Source organism: Pseudochaenichthys georgianus, chromosome 3, assembly GCF_902827115.2.
Source record: "Pseudochaenichthys georgianus chromosome 3, fPseGeo1.2, whole genome shotgun sequence".
Taxonomy (NCBI): domain Eukaryota; kingdom Metazoa; phylum Chordata; class Actinopteri; order Perciformes; family Channichthyidae; genus Pseudochaenichthys; species Pseudochaenichthys georgianus.
The window spans coordinates 45,381,417-45,399,629 of NC_047505.1; positions in this window are offsets into that span (position 1 = coordinate 45,381,417).

The following is an 18,213-nucleotide window of genomic DNA, read 5'->3' on the forward strand; positions in this document are numbered from 1 at the left end:
GGGCCCAAACACAGCTGGAGAGTACAAGTCAAATGATCAAAACAAATAAATTAGTGAATCAAGCAAAGCTGTCTTTTGGTTATTTATTTGAAGCTTCAAATACACGACATAATAATATATTGTCACCGGTCGGACAGAGTATGGAAAGTCTGCCCGAGAGTGCGCAGAACAATGGATAAACAGAGGTTATATAAGAAAAGGAGTGGGAAAGAGAGAAATCTGGATTGCACGCAAAGAGGAGTTAGACCGATTACTGCATGGTGGGGGAAGCTGCCTAGCATAACGCCACTCGGTTACGCTGTCTTCACCCTTGATGGGCCTTGTCAGAGCCATAAACGCACAGAGGTGTTCAACCTGGGTCAGAGAGCGCGGACGAACTGGCACGGACATTGATGAGTCCTGGGGGAAAAGGGTGCATGCATAACATGACCCATTTTGTCCTGCGGCCTGCAAGAATGATCTCAGAGTGTGCCACCAGACGTTACCGGTGATCCCATTACTGGTCTGAACCACATCAATGTTGCTATGGTCGTTATCGCCTATGTATAGATTAAATGTAGATGTACCTATGGATGTCAACAGTGGCGTCAAAGGTTGCTTACGTTTTTCCGGGTCTGAGTTTTGGGCGCGATGTCTATGTAAAATGTGCCACACGGGTCGGCGCCGGATACATACATACAGACAACAAAATAAAATAAATGTGGTTCGTCCTGCTTTCCCCATGTACCTCTTAGATACCTCGATTTTGGCTGACATGCTGTATGCTGAAATGGATACATAAAATATAGGACTAGTCCTAACACAACTATCATGGCAAGTATGCAGAGGAACCATTCTATGAGTCCAGGCTCTCCAGTAGTATTCACATTGCTCACGGTTGCGTTGTCGTCTCTCCAGGCGAGCCCTCATCACGAGGGGGAAATGTTCCATGGAGTGTGTGAGTGTATTCTCTCGGTCGATTTCATGACACGGACCGTCAGACTTCGCACACTGATAACACAAACGAGGAACCAGAGAGCATATGGAACCGCTCAGCTGGCACCCGCTCGTGACACCTTGTGTGTAGTGTGTTTTGGTGTTAATCGACTTAATCGATTAAAATCGATTACCAAATTAGTTGCCAACTAATTCAGTCGTCGATTCGTTGGTGACGTCATCACGTGTGTTTTACGCCCCGTTAAGCTCTAACTTTATTGGTCTTTGTATCGGTACTGGAGACATTTAAAAAATATATGTCATGTATTATTGCTACAAAGACATTATATCGCAGTCTCAGTGTCGCCAACTCGTTTCTAATATGCAAAAAGACAAACAAATGCGTCTATGATGTATTTTCGATCTTTCTCTCCCCCGCCTGCTTGCGAGGGGGCGGGGCAGTTTACACACGGGCAGCTGCAACATGCAGTAACACACACACGTGGGAGATGGCGGAGAGAACGCGCTCCGAGGTGTGGTTAAACTTTACCCGTCTCGATGCGGAGAATGCTCGTTACCAAAAGTGGAATAAGAGTTTAGCATGTAAGGGCGGTAACACGAGCTATTTGTCTAAACATTTAGCAAAAGTGCTCCACATCCAGACGGAGGAATGCACCGGGTTCCACTGTCTTTCTAGCAGCTCTGTAGCCCCGTCCACGAGTAACGTTTTCACGTCAGGTGTGCTAGCAGTCATGCTAGCAGCAACACACGGAGCTAACTACATTATACACACATAATGATTAGAGGTAACAGAGTTATTTGCGGACTTTTGGTGACAGAGCCTTCAGTGTGGCATCCCCCACCCTCTGGAACTCTCTCCCCTCCCCGAAATCCGCAGCGCCCCAACCCTGGACATTTTCAAAAAAGCCCTCAAAACGCACCTTTTCACCAAGGCTTTCCCCACTGTATAGTTAGTTTAATAGGTTTATTTGTCCGCTACTTCCCCCCCCACCCCCTTAACCTGTCTGCCTTTTTTCCCCTACACCCCCCCCCTACCCGACTTGTAAAGCGACCGTGGGTTTCCTGAAAGGCGCTATAAAAATATTATATATTATTATTATTATTTAGTTTGTTAAAGTTTCAGCTATTCTGTTTACAGTTCTGTCATCAGATTATTTAATACGATTTGTTAAAACACTTGTTTCTTTTGATGTGAAATATTATTTATTTAATTTGAATAAAAAGCAATGTTAGTTTTGTTCACAATTTAAGTTATTTCAATAATATATGTATTTTGGAATCAAGTATTCATCTTTATTGTCTTCATTGTTAGTTTCCACATGCCTAAAACAACCTCAAGCTAAATCTAAAAGTTGATGGCTAAATAAGAGCGTTTGAGAAATTGTGCAAGGCATACAGTAATAGTCCGAATAGTCGATTAATCGCTTCATTAATCGATAGATTAATCGATTATCAAATTAGTCGTTTGTTGCAGCCCTAGTGTGTACAATGATTTGTAGGTAATTTTGACTACTCAAGACACCTCACTTATACATCTTCAAAGTATTGGCTTCCAGAATATTAAACTTGTTTCGGCAAATTCAGATGATAAATACAACTTTGAAGCTTGTAACGGCATAATTACAAGCAGAGAACGGACTAAGGTAACATCACAGCAAGCATAACAACAGCCGTGTGTTATGAACACATACGCAAGAATGACATCATCTGTCGCTTAGTGACTTTTTTAACATTTAGTCTTAACACAAACGTGTGAATGTGTAAGGTTTACCATTATATTCAAATGTGAACAAAAATTGACTGTCTTTGTGTACCGGAACACTGGAAAAAATAACATTTGAGACATCTATGGCAGTAAATATGTTGCAGAGGCTGGAACTTGGGAAATAATCAGATAAGAATTCCGGACGAGCGTGCATGCACAGCTGCATTTACATCGTAAATCCTGGACAAATCTCCACTCGTCAGGAGGTTTGTCTCTGATCTTTTTGACAGGAAACACTGGAATCGTTACACGGAATAATGACCCCTTGTTTAAGCAGAGAGGTAAACACTGGCCATCAACAGTTTCACGTTTCAATGGGTACGGTACGTGAACGTGGACATTCACCCTACGTCATATCTGTGAGCTGCCCAGAGTGAGTATGGCACATCTGAAAGCGCGGCAGGAAGCTCAGAGATATGAGAATTACCTTATCCTCAACCAACAGCAATGTGCGCAGAACGGCTACGTTCGTGCACATTTTCCTTTGATACACGTCACGTGACATAGAGTACATGACATATTCTGTGTGTGTAGGTGTCTAATCAGTGACTGACTCCCAATCTTTAACGATTGGACCCAAATCCCTCTATCTATCAGTGGGGCCCCCTGGCTAGTGAAATGTGTGGACCGCCCCTGGGATTTGACACAGCTGGTTGTGTCTTGTGTGTGTGTGAGTCTTAACAGAGATAGTGCTACCCAGCGAATTCCAATACATTTTTAAATATGAGCTCATCATTCACACATTCTAACAGTAAAACTCTCATCATAGCATTTACACGGATCTTTCAACCACGTTAGCAGTACAATGCAAAATGAGAAGTTTACACACAGCAGGTGGAAAACCACGTTGATCAGTCAAACGCAACAACTCCTGAAAATCAGGATATGTCAGCAGCCCATTGATACACATTCACCAGTTCTTTATCATCAAATGACACTTTTTTGAACCATCGTAGGAGATGGCTGTCGGACTTTAAGACCCTCATTTGTGGAAAAATGAGGTCCAAGCCGAACCGGAGAACCAGATCTCTGCCCAGTAAAGGTATTGGGCAGACAGATGATAAAATAACTGTTTTTTACTGATGTGGGAAATGGATTACTGTCAACACCGTTATCTCCACTCTGAAGTGGTACAGAAACTTCTCCTTTATAGTTACCCAGCACATGAATAAATCTATCACTAAATTTGCATTCAGGCAACTCTGCCCTTTTTTACCACAGAATGTGTAGCCCCAGAATCAACCAAAAATGTGTGGGACATTTCTTAATGCAAACATTCACTGTCATATTTCAAATATGTACCCTTTTTAACCACAGACATGTTCTCTAATTCTTTTAATTTCTCAATAGCATGTATGATGCGTGTGTGTGTGTGTCACTTCCCTGGTTAGATGTTGCTTGGCATGGGGTCCGTCTCCCCCGACCGAATTCCCTCCTCCTCCACCCCCTCCCTCGACCGTCAGTTTGAAGAATTGTCTTTGTTGTGGTCCGATTTATCCGATCAAAAGTTCTTTTTCTTCTTCTCGTGTGGGCATTCAGCGAACCGATGACCCGTCTCTCCGCAGTTAAAACAGCGATTGTAGTTATTGCTCCGGCCTCGGAAACCCCCTCCTCTGCCCCGGCCATCACTTTGGGTCCAGGCGGTTGTGCCCATAGATATATATAAACACTAGATGACTACACCCGCGCTGCTGGCCAATTGAGACCGACGTTGCCACTTGGCCGCCATCTTGCTACAGGCAGTTCTCTCATTCATAACATTATGGTTTACTATTTAAATAACCATAGCTTGCTCAATTTTCAACCAATTTTCAAACGGTTTGGTTTTTTATAAACATCAAAGATGTAGTTATGATACTGCATACTTATAATCATGGACTTTCATATGAAAATAACATTAATCAGATAAAGCAATAGCTATACACACACACACAAGGTATTTATATTAAATAAATACCTTATTTATATTATATATTTCCATTTATTTTATTATATTGTTAATATTTCAAATAAATTATAAAATTAAAATACATTTATATTTTATATATAAAAATCGGTCTCATGTTACCACTCTGTAAGCCAAGAGTTGTTAATTTAGCAATGCCTTAGCTTTAAGAACAGGGACACAACTAATGACAATAGCATATGTTGGTATATTATTTAGATATTCACACCTTTATCAGAAGAACCAAACCAACATAAAATGTGCTCACAGACAGGCCAGTTCTGTCTAATTTATCACAATTATTTTTGACATGAGATCTTCATATCATCCTAGTTTTGTATTTAGTTTCTAGATTTGTAAACAAATCCAGAACCTTTGAAATATGTTATTGAAAAAAGACCAAGAATAATCTGTACCATGTGTCCTTCTGTAGTCCATTTGTGGTTTGTCTTGTCTCACCCCGGCTGATATATCACAAAATCCACTGTTTAAATTGTTCCCTATATTGCCCCTATGCAATATAGGGAACAATTTAAACATAAACTATCCTATGTGTCCTTGGGTGTTATGAAAGGCGGCCCCCCAAAATAAATGTATTATTATTATTAAGAAGAACACATGGCACACCAACAATCAATCACCGTCCAGCCTCAGCTTTGGTATTCTTTCACAACCATGTTATGGGTTTATTAGACTGAGCAAACATAAACATATGTGGGGAACATAGTGCTGCGTCTCCTGTCCGGTCAAATTCCTCACTCCTGAAGTGCTCACTGCAGTGTCCTGTCACAGGAAACAAAACCGTCCCTTCTTTGGGCGAGTTCCCACTGCCTCCTCCTCTCTTTGGTTTTGGGAAACCTTAAAAACATGAGAAAGGTAGCCAGATATATAAATTATTGTCAACATGTTCCTCCCTTCTTTCCTTTAACATTAAGGGTAGGACAAAAATACACACCGAAATTATCATATTTTTGGTATGTATGCATGTATGTATAGCCTACTTTAAGAATAAGACAACCACACTAAGAGTAATAAAAAAGGTGTCCAATAGAAACATTAAATAATTGTGTAAAGAAATGGTAACAACATATTCTAAAGAGGCTGGGTCAACAACAATCTTGCAATACTATTATCTCACATAGCCCCACTGATCCTGTGTAGCAGGACTTGTAATGTACATACATCCACTAAGTAATTAACGATTATCCTAATTGTAGTCATAATATTGTCATATCTTACACGTGAAAGGTGATCCCACGGGTTCTTGTTTCCAGACTGCGGTGATTAGAGCATCCGTAGGCTGCACAAAAGTCCGGCATAGTCAGGTACTTCTGTAAACACAAAGCCAGCAAATTCCTGTATCATAATGCAAGATGTTTTTAACAAGCCAAACCACTTGGAAGAAATCATGTGTAACTTAAGTTGTGTTGAAAGAAAGAGCAGTTCTGCCTCTCCCACTGGTGGAGTTGTGGGTCAACTTTGTAATACCAGGTCTCACTGACAGCCTCTTGTTATTAGCCAGCTAATAAATACAACCACATACACAAAGAAAAGCTGCAATTTCCAAGCATCTTGTATCATAGCCATGCTAATCATGTTTCTAATAAACCAAACCGTTTGTAAATCAGTCAAGATTTCAGTGAGTTAAGAGTATTTTTGTGCAGATCACTCACCTTACAACAGCTACCATAACGCGAATCAGAGTAACTGTTGACTGTAGCAAGATGGCGGCCGGTCAGCTACGCTGGAAAATCTCCCATGAGCCATCTAGTGTTTATATATATCTATGGTTGTGCCAGCCTGGACCATGGTCAGCTGGCCGGGGAAAGCGGGGCATGTAGTTATTCCTTTTTGGAGGTGTTCTTTTCTGTAGAGTTCAGCTTTCTTCGCGTCTCTTTTCTTTTTCTCTCTCTTGTCATGGATCTTTTTCAGTCCTGCTTCTTCTTCTTCATTTTCTTTTCTCTGTCTCTCTTCGTCTCTGCTCCCTGTCTGTGTGTCTTGCTGCGCAGCTGCTCCAGCGGCGGCTGGTATGTTGACCTCATGGTCCAGCAGCAGCAGCAGCTCCTCCAGGAGCCTCCACTGCAGGTAGCAGACGGGGGGAGGTGGAGGAGGGGATGGAAATCCCGAGTCGAGGAGAGGGTCCCGCACGCCTGCAAACAGAGGATAGAGGGAAGCATCATGTGGTTTATATTGTGGAGGAAACACAAAACACTTTTTCTCTTCCTTTGCACTTTTATCCTCAGCCTGTATCTTTTTTATTGCCGCGGCCAATTGCCTTCTTTCACGGCACTCTGCTTCATCCTCCCAGTATTTTAAACACTTTCTATGAGTGTCCAGTTTCTCTAAGTCTTTTACTTTAATTTTACTCTTCTTCTTCATTCCATCTTCACACTCTTGTAATTTATCCCTTAGGTTTTTGATTTTTAATTTACTCAAAGAACCTCCCTTAGGAAATCCGAACATTTCCGTCCATATATTTAATTTAGCCAGACTTTCTTCACCATATTTTGCTCGCATGACATCAACTATCGGACCCTCAGGAGGCTGTACATACCCCCTCCCCTGCTTTGCCTCCATAGCAAAGTCTTTTAAAGTGTCACCAAAACACTCCTTAAAGTGTCACCAAAACACTCCGTGTCACCAAAACACTATTTTTCATCCGTCGATGCTAGATATGCCAAATATCTCTGTTTTCGAGCAGTCCCTCTCCTGATGTCATGGAGTTTTAATTACGTTTAACTTTAAACAATTTAGACTTTGCACATCTCACCGAGTATTGAAAGCCCTTTGAGTTCGTTGGATCTCGTGAAGTCAATCGGTTCCACCCCTCGCGCTGGTCCCCTCGTCCCGTACGTTTTATGTCGGGGTAGAGGAGGATCCAAGATCCCGGAGCTAGCAGCCACCAGCGTCCAGAGGTTTCCCCCGATCAAACATACAGAGATCCTGCCGACAACGCCATTTGTTATGGAAATCTGGGGCCCAAACACAGCTGGAGAGTACAAGTCAAATGATCAAAACAAATAAATTAGTGAATCAAGCAAAGCTGTCTTTTGGTTATTTATTTGAAGCTTCAAATACACGACATAATAATATATTGTCACCGGTCGGACAGAGTATGGAAAGTCTGCCCGAGAGTGCGCAGAACAATGGATAAACAGAGGTTATATAAGAAAAGGAGTGGGAAAGAGAGACATCTGGATTCACACAGTCATATTGTTATTAGACACCTGGCCTTCAAAGGGAGATAGCATAACGGTTCTCAGAGCAGGGAAGTTCGTGTGTGTCTGTGTGAGTCTCTTAGTAGCCAAAGCATCTCTTTGGCCTTGAAGGAGAGGAAGAAGAGATATATAATAATGGTAAGAATATATCAGGAAATAAGAAGCATTTGGTTTAAACATATGAAAGATATAATAAGGATAATAATAAGGATGATAATAATAAAAATGTCCACTACAGAAGTCATTGCAACAACTCGTGCACCGTTGAAGGTCCGGCAAGGATCTCCCCTCTTGGATTGTAATATGCATCTTGAAAAAGAGAGAGCCTAATTGGTCAAACTGAACATTTTGAAACAATTTCACAGACAGACATAAATAAATTAGGCCTAATTGTTAGATTCTGACACGACAGATCCTAACCTACATAATAGGCCGACATAACTGACTAAAACACCTCATGCAATATTACAAAACATGTCAAAAATGATGACACTGTCTGATAAACGGTAAACAGGCAGTCAGCACAGTAAAGATTATTTACAATGAATTCAAATTGTAATACAATGACTATTAAAGAAGCATTTACACTGAAGAGAGAACTTAGGCTACTGCTGATTTAATGTAGTGGACATATTGACATGCTTTTGTCATCCGTTGAAGTTTAATTAATTAGCTGACTATAATTAATCATTAGGGTTGGGAAGTTTACTTTTTTTAAATGTAGTAGGTTACAGATGAGTAATTACCCTGTTAAAAATTTAATAAGTAATGTAACTTGACTATGTAACTATTTGTATTGAAATTCTAATGTTAATTAGGTTATTTTATGTTTTTTGTGAGTCACTTTGGATAAAAGCCTCTGTCAAATAACATAACCATAACATACAGTTCCATTAAACAAATAAACAAAATGGTTAACAGTTGGTTTTGCAGCGAGTCATCATAGGCTAACAGATTACATTTAGCACTTGTTGCTTGTATGGCTGTTCAATACAACATAATAGTTGTTAACTTTAAAAAAAACATGATTCACATTACTCACACTCTTACTGTAATTAGTGATTCAATTACTCAACTATGACACCTAGTTGGGCTTGCCAAAATCACGCTAGTTTCATTAAACAAATGATCAACTATGCTAACGAAGCTAATGCTTTTGGTAATGCTTTTGGTAATGCTTTTGCCGAAAGCTATAGCTAACGAATAGTTGTTTTTAGAGACTTTAATACGGTTGCCTTAACACTATCATAGTTAATGTTAGCTACATTAACACTTCATTTCAAGACACCGGAATTGTTATTAATGTTAAACAAATACAACTGTAAAAGCACTTCACATTACTCACATTCTCTGTGTTGACGTTCACATTCATGTCAACGTGCTCCGTCACGTGCCGCCGTGACGCGGAACCTGTGTGTGCGGTTCTACAAGTGCGGTCCTGTAACTGCTGTCTCCGACGCTGCAGCTTCATGCTACTCCTCGTAAAGGCTGCACCACCGTTGACAACTTCTCTCTACATATCAAACATACCGGTAAACCAGCATCGTTTGCTGTGAAAGCATACAACTCTGTCCACGCAGAATTAAATCCTGTGTTCCTCCGGTACTTTTCTTTGATTTATCCATAGTTCGCTCATCGAGCCGGGGGTCAGGTTATTTTTTTTTTATTTTTTTTTTTTTTTGAACATTTTTAAAACATACAAAAGCTCGGTGAGGATATCATCAACTTATCAACATAAGTGCAAGACATCCATTCACAATAAGACAACAAAAAATACATCCAATAAGAGCCAGGGGGAGAGAAAAAAGCATAAAGGCACAAAAACATTTGAGAGGCATTAAGTTTACTTAAAATAATAACCATTTGGAAATGTCATTGCAAATCTTTATAGACATGTTACAAGATTGTATTTTCCTAAGGGACAGAAAAAAGTACTTTAACTCATTTATGAAACAGTGAAAGGAGGGCTTGCCTCCTCTCCATTTACTACAATGTAAATGATATTTACCCAAAATAATAATTATATTTACCAAATCAGATATGGGAGAATCCAAATTATCCATATAATATAAAATGTGATATATTTTGAAGGACGGAATGTTTGTTAATTTAAGTAACAACCAATCTCTCACATTCGACCAAAACAATTTGGAAAAAGGGCATGAGAAAAATAAATGTTCCAACGATTCATCAGATAGATTACAAAAGGAACATGGTTCCACTTCAAATTTAAATCTTGAATTTAAAAAAGTAGAAACCGGGTAGATTTTATGAACAATTTTAAAATGAGTTTCTTTTGCTTTAGGAGAAATAGGCCATTTTATAAAATAAGATAGAGTTTTTTCCATTACAGATAAAGTGTCTAAATCGGTCCCTTGTGGAAATAAGCCTCTGTTCAAATCTGAAAAAAGTGGGATTTCAAAGAAGCATTAATAGATTTGTTATTCTTAAGAGTATCGCCAATAAATTCCAAATTAGGTAAAACTGATACAACATTTGAGTACAGTAAAGTATTATGAATCATTTCAATAAGTGGTAGAGGAATTGCTTTACAGATTTTGTTATAATCTTTAGCAGTACACGTTATATTGTATTTCGTTGAAAAAGCCAAAACATCTAGCAGTTTACCATTGCAATCTAGTAAATCACTAACAAACAAAATACCCCTCTCATACCAATCACTCCTAAACAAGGATTTTCTGTTTATAATAATCACTCTATTGTTCCATAAAGTAGATCCACGAGGAGAAAAATTGTGGGTAAATATCATTTTCCAATAATGAAGTATCTGCTTATGAAAATTTGACAATTTGGTCGGAATCTTATTAACCTCAAAATCACATCACGGGGGTCAGGTTATTCGCCTCCAAGAAAAGGCGTTCGCGCGGGACCGGAGCAGGATGTGACGCATATTTTAGTTGACCTAATTAAAACCGTTTTGTTTTTTATTTATGTGTCACAGTATCACCTCAAAATACAAGATACGAAACATTTTCAACCATGCAACAAAATATAAATAGTCCTACAAATACTTTTATTTTATTTCCTTCTTATTTTTGTCTAAGCTCAAGGGAGCCAGAGCAGAGGGCTTAAAGGGCCGCCTGCGGCCCGTGGGCCGCGGGTTGCCGACCCCTGGTCTAAGCCTATAGCAGCAAAACTAGGGGCTGAATCTAATCAGCCCTAACTATAAGCTTTATCAAAAAGGAAGGTCTTAAGCGCACTCTTAAAAACGGATAGGGTGTCTGCCGCCCGAACACAAACTGGAAGCTGATTGCACAAAAGTGGAGCTTGATAAGAAAAGGCTCTGGCTCCCATTGTACTTTTAGAGACTCTAGGAACAACCAACAACCCTGCATTCTTGGAACGCAATGCCCTAGTAGGACAGTAGGGTATAATGAGTTCTTTAAGGTAAGATGGCGCCTGTCCATTAAGGGCTTTGTAGGCGAGAAGAAGAATTTTAAATGCTATCCTGTGTTCTATAGGGAGGGAGCCGGGATATCCCTATCTGAGGCTATTAGAAGGTCATTTTTTACTTTAACCAGAGCTGTCTCTGTGCTATGATGTGTTCTAAAGCCAGATTGAAAATCTTCAAATAAATCATTGTTTTTTAAGTAATCACACAACTGTTTTGCGACTGCTTTCTCAAGAATCTTTGACATCAGGTTCAGCCTCTGATAACACCTTGGATGAGCGAGCAGGATGTCTATAGCTAATTGGCCCTGAGGAGTACACTGGATGCCCAAAGGATCACCATTAAAAGGATGACCGTGTCTAAATTCTCGGTCACATCAAACTGAATGTGTGACTTGTGTGCATGCATTAATAAGGGCCGAGCGGAGATAACTGGACAAAGGGCAGAATAGTATCTGTGCTGTGACAAGAGTGTGCAGTGTGAACATCAAGTCGTGCAAAGATAAAAATACTCAACACTGATTAATATAATAACATTCACACTTCATGCTATCAGAGCCTCTGTGACACAAATAGAAATGACTCAGATATCAGACAATTCTTAGAGAAAATGCTTCGGAAAAATTATTTGTATTACCAGAGAAAGTCATCGATTTCAAGTGAACACCAATACTGGAAACTTGCTATTGAGCTCAGAATATTATTCAGCCCATGCGCTGTGTGTAATTAATGTGGGTTTCTGGAACGACTTCGATAATCCTTGCTTTATGTGACTTCTGGTAAGGTTTTGTTTTTTTTCATTTTTGCTACGCAAGTCACTTTGAGTTTGTAGATATAAACATGTATGTCTTTACCATGTATGGGTAGCATTTAGGGCAAAACCATCAGTGGTATAAAGCCACTACTAAATTACAACATTACTCCTAAATGAATGATCACGTCATCGTTTAATAGCAGTAAATGTAACAATATATTAAAGGATAACGACACTAAATGCAGTGAGGATCTCGGACTGCTGTTTTATAACGTCCTCTGTTTTGTCTTTCCAGGATGTGGCGTCTATCACAAACCCAAACTTCATAATGACCTTATTGTGATTTGACACATATCCTAAGGTCAGTCTCCACATCTCACCACAGGTCACCTTTGATTAAGAAAAGAGAAACATGTGGAGAGCTGTATAGACTGACCACAGGGGATTATCCCTTACATTATTTCTGTATTTCATACAGGAACATGATCGCATTACTATTTAACATAACAGCCCATTTCAGAAAAATATTAGTACGTGTAGCTTAATGTAGCTGTTTGTTGTCTTTCTGTTTTAATTGATAGGCTATGGCTAATTGTTTGTGCTTTAATGTACAGTAATCTTAACTGTAGGTTTATACAATTGCTTTGTATGTTTAAATACATGTTTTTATAGATTTTCAATTTTTCAATATTCTCTGAATTGTAGTGGAGTAATGTAACAAGTCAATATTACGCAAGTTACCTAGGCTACTGTAGTAATTGTATAAAGTTACTGTCAACCACTGCCAAAATAAAGGTGATAAAAAATGTTCACCACATTATCAGACGTAAAAATGCAAAATGACAATATGTAGGCGAAAAGGTAAACCCTGAGCAGAGGTGGAAGAAGAGCACAGATCTTGCAGTAAAGAGTGTCGAAATAGAAATAGAAATGGATTTGTATACTCTGATGCATATGCCAACGGTTTGCGCGTGGCAAATGTGCACGCCCAAACTAGGTAATCAGAAGAAATGGAACCCCAGTAATTACATGTATAAACCATGTATTTAACATATATTGCATCATTTTAGTGGTAGTTTGGTAAACAGTGACATCAACGACATGCTTGGTCTGTAAAATGTCCAAAAGTAAAAGAATAGGAGATAAATATCCCAAAGTCTCCACATTTTATTATATGTTGTGTGTTTCTGGTCCTCTTTCAGTTGAGACAGTGTATGAAGGATGTGTAAGGATGTAGGAAAGCCAGAACTCTTGTATGAACATTGGATAAAGCCAGGTTCATATTCTTGTTTCATGTTGTTGACATATTAGTCAAAGGTTTGCACAGAGTGATATATCTTTGTGTTCAGAGATATATCAGAAAATACTGCATTAAAAAAGTCATTTCCTGCATGTTTTTGCAGTGTGATGTAAATAATATACAAGCTTTCAGATTGCTGTAGTTCACTAAACAGAGACATTAACGACATGTTTGGTGTTGAAAATGTCCGAAAGTGAAAGACTAGGAGATAAATATCTCAAAATCTCAAAATGGTATTATATTTTTTGTGTGTTTGTGGTCCTCTTTCAGTTGAGACACTGTAGGATGCTTCCAGAAAAGACCAAACACTGGATGTCTTTCAGTCGCCAACATGTGTTTTCGAGACACTGACATTAACGGGGAAACCCTGCAGGACTCAAATGCCTCGTCTCTGTTCGCCTAAACTCATTTGGGAGTGATGATTGATTATTGGCTGGCTTGACTGTGTTTTCCAAAGTGGAGGCTGGCGTGACCGCAGTCCCAGGGGGTAACGCTGCCCTTCCTCTGCACGTCTTTCAGAAACACAGAGGACTGTTTGTATGATGGGATCCCAGTAACGCTGCAATCGGTTTCCGCTAAAAGTCGAGTCCAGTGTATTTTTCATAATTTGGGAAGAATGAAATTCGGTAGGAAAAGCCAGCTAAATCGGTTGGCGGTAGAAACATGTCAAAAGCGTTAGACTGACTACCGCCCAAATCGGTAGGGTTGGCAACAGGGTTCGAGTTATGTGGGAGCCAATAGGCGCTTTCACACCACAGTACTTTTCCCACAAAGGTTCATAAGAATTTAGTTCATGAGAACTCTTTAGTTCTCATCAACTAAGTACGGATTGCGTTCAATTCAATTAAATTCAAAACCTTTATTTATCCAGGTAAAATCCCATTGAGATCAATGATCTCTTTTTCAAGGGAGACCTGCAGCAGTAGGATCCACAAGAAGACATAAAACATAAACAACAGAACAACAAAAGGACATCATACAGCAAAATGTACAGGGATTACAATTTACATATTTAACCACATGTACAGGTACCAACAGCATCTGATTTTGTAGCATCCAACCGAGCTTTAAAAACATGTAGTGGTACTAGCTTGGTAATTTTCCATTCTTTTTGCAGACTGTTCCATGTTAGTGGAGCTGCACATCTAAAAGCTTTCTTCCCTAAGACAGTCCTAGCACTTGGCACATTTAATAAAACCACAGCATGCGATCTCAGGCAATAAGTACTTTCAATTCGCAGAGAGATCAGGGATAAGATGGTTGTTTATCCAACATGGCTTTGTAAATGAAAAAGTACCAGTGACTGAGCCTCCGTACAGTAAGTGATGGCATAACCGTCTTGGTATACAGGGTACAGTGATGCGTAAGTGTTTTACAATTTGTCAAAAATCTCAGTGCACTGTGATACGCAGCATCTAACTTGCTCAGGTAATTGGCAGGTGCATTCATATATAACAAATCACCATAGTCCAGCACAGGTAAAAAGGTCACAGTGACTAGCCTTTTCCTGGCCTCAAGCGAGAAACAGGACTTATTTCTGTAAAAGAAACCTAGCCTAACCCTCAGCTTTTTAAGCAGGTTATTTACATGACATTTAAAAGTGAGACAATCATCAAGCCAGATACCCAAGTATTTGTAACAGGTAACCACTTCAAGTTGTATTCCTTGCGTAGTTACAATATCCAAAGCAGTCTCCGGTGTATCTTTAGCTTTAGCTTTAGAAAAGAGCATTACCTTGGTTTTCTCAACATTTAAAAGAAGCTTTAATTCAGAGAGCTGAGCCTGAATAATGTTAAAAACAGCCTGTAATTTAACAACAGCCTCGTTAATCGAGGGACCTGCACAGTACATAACGGTATCGTCCGCATAAAAATGTAAGGTTGCTCCTTCGACATTTTCACCTAAACTATTAATATAGATAGAGAATAATAGCGGACCTAAAACTGAACCACAGCGTTCACACCGGAATAATTCCCTGGGGGAGGATTAGGCAAATGAAGCCGCCGACGTCACTTCTTCTTCTTTTGCTTTGGGTTTACTGGCAGGCCGCAAACAACTTCACGGCGTATACTGCCACTCGAAGGCCCGGCCGGAAGACCCCGGAGTTGGGTCCGAGTAAATCGCCAGAATGCCGACACCTCCTCATCTCCACCGCCCATGTTTTATTTTGTGTTGCCATAAGTGTCATAGTCTCTCTTTGCATGTTACTGCTGCAGATGTGTTTCCGAGCCGCTCAGATTACAACGAGAACGTGACGTCATATTTACACAAGACGGATCCTTTCTAGCCATAACCATGCTGCTTCCCCTCCTCTCTCCTCGGTTCCCCTCCTTAGTCCTCCGCTCGTATCACCTGTGGGCGGGACTAAGTATCGAGAATAGGAGTCGAGAAGGGGAGTCGAGGAGGGGACATTTAAGAATTGAGAAACCTCTATAGCCTTCCTCAGGCAGTGTGTTTGTACCGGGGACAGGAGACACCCCCTTGATGAGAAACTGTAAGAAATGATCGGGGAATCCCTCCGGAGTGGAGTCATGATGACTGGATCTGAATTATTTGTTTGTATTTGGTGGTTTGTGTTTCAACTATATATCCATATCCTGTTGTGGTGACCACCTATTTAACCACTGGGACATAATTCAAACTTGGAACTACAGTTGCGGTTATTGTTCCCACACGGACATGTTATGGGTTACCTATAAATAGTGTGTGCCCTCTTAGCTCTCTCTCTTGTCGACCCGGGCTGCGACCCGACAACATGTCCTTTGCAACTTGTGAATAAATTACTATTCTTGCACCTTCCTTGCACCGCCTCTGACTCCATATCTCTCGGCACTACACTGGTGACCCTGATACGTCTTGAGAAGTTTCCGGGACGGAGCCGAACACGGCAAAAGGAACTCGAGTTCCTTTCTCGAAATGCCGGGGTTTGATTGGAGACGTCCGTGGCTGCCACCGGCACGCGGACTGAGGCTCGGTGTGCGCTCCGCAGAAGGCTGGAGACGTTACTCGCCGTTCCCCCATCGGCTTTCTATCCAACGGGGGGACGATGCACGACCTGCTGGGTCGACCAGCAACCCCATTGCTACTACCTCGTGGGTTTGTTCTTCGGGGCGTGCGGCTGCACGTCCCGGCTGCTAACGACGGCTGGCAGCTACCCATGGCTGCTAGCTAGCGGCTAACCACGTGGGGCTAAGAACGGCTAGTGCTAACGGCTATCGGCCCTTTTTAGTTTTTTTCTGTTGCCGGAGAGGAGGTTCGACCAGCCGGTTGACCTCATGTGGACACTCTCACCTTTTTCACCACCTCGACGGCGGTTCCAGGCGCCACTCACGTTTTCATCGACGCCTGGGTGGTGCACTCCTGGACCCCGTCTCGCCTCGACGGTTTTGGACGTCGCCCATGCTGCCATCGGCCCGTGGGTGGCGCGCTCCGGAGCCTGTCTGGCCTCTCCTGCCTTCCGGGGATATCCAGACGGCACTCACGTTCATCGGCGCCTGGGTGGCGCACTCCTGGACCCCCTCTTGCCTCGACAGTTCCGGACATCGCCCATGCTTCATCGGCCCATGGCTGGCGTGCTCTGGGACCCTGTCTGGCCTCTCCTACTTCCCGGGGATGCCTCAGCGCCTGCTGAGGACTTCATGCCCGCCGCCGCGGCACGTCTGCCTGCGGCACGTCTGCCTGCGGCACGTCTGCCTGCGGCCGGGTTGCTCTCCTGCTTCCCGGGGATACCTCGACGCCTGCCGAGGACTTCGTGCCCGCCGCCGTTGCACGTCTGCCTGCGGCCGGGTTGCGCTCCTTCCTCCCGGGGGGACTGCTCCTCTCTTCCGGGGATACCTCGACTCCTGCCGAGGACTTCGTGCCCGCCGCCGTTGTGCGTCTGCCTGCGGCCGGGTTGCGCTCTTTCCTGCTGGGTTCTCCGCTACACCTACTGCGGCAACCCTTACGACGGCCCGTTCCGGCCCGCCCCCGGTGGGGGTGCCCTCGCCCTCGTTAGGGCCCCTGCCCTCTCCTGCGGCCCCCTTTCGTGGCCCGTTCCATGGCCTGGTCCTCACCTGCGGCCCCACCCTCCTCGGCCCTTGTGGTGCTTCCTCCACGGACGTGGGGATATCTTTTTTTGCCATGTTTGAATTCTGGGGGGGCTTGTGTGGTGACCACCTATTCTTCCACACACACATACGGGTTTTGGGCCGAGGGCGACACCGTACTTCCGGTATCCGCCATTTCACGCGAGGTGCAAGCAGAATATCATAGTCTATTGCCTTAATCAATATAGTCAACTCTAAAATACCACATATATGCATTGGCATGATAATATTATTGTGACAAGTGGGGTATTCACCTGGTGTTTCCAGAAGATAGACGTAGACGCTGCCAAAATCGACCGAAGGCCACTTTCGAGAGTCGTTTTTCCATACATCTGCAGGCAGTCTGTAAGGGCAATCGGACAACCCACACAGCTCTAATTTAGACCTAGAGCACACCCCTCAAGTCCAGAGATGTAATCCGAAGACATGCAGCGATTTCTTCGGTCGTTAATTCAGAAAAAAAAACTAGTGCGCTCTGCCTGGCTACGTTAGCTAGCTGTTTATATTAGCACCTCCAGGATATTAGCACCTCCAGGAAAATGGCGTATTTATATATATATATATATATATATATATATGGCGCGCGTTGCATTGTGGGTAGCTCGTGACGTCACTATGTGTGAAAGAATCTAACCATGGGACATAATTCAAACTTGGAACTACAGTTGCGGTTATTGTTCCCACACGGACATGTTATGGGTTACCTATAAATAGTGTGTGCATTAATCGTTTTAAGATTGGCTTTAATCAATGTTTGAAAATGAATTATTCATATATGATAAATGAGAGGTAACATTTT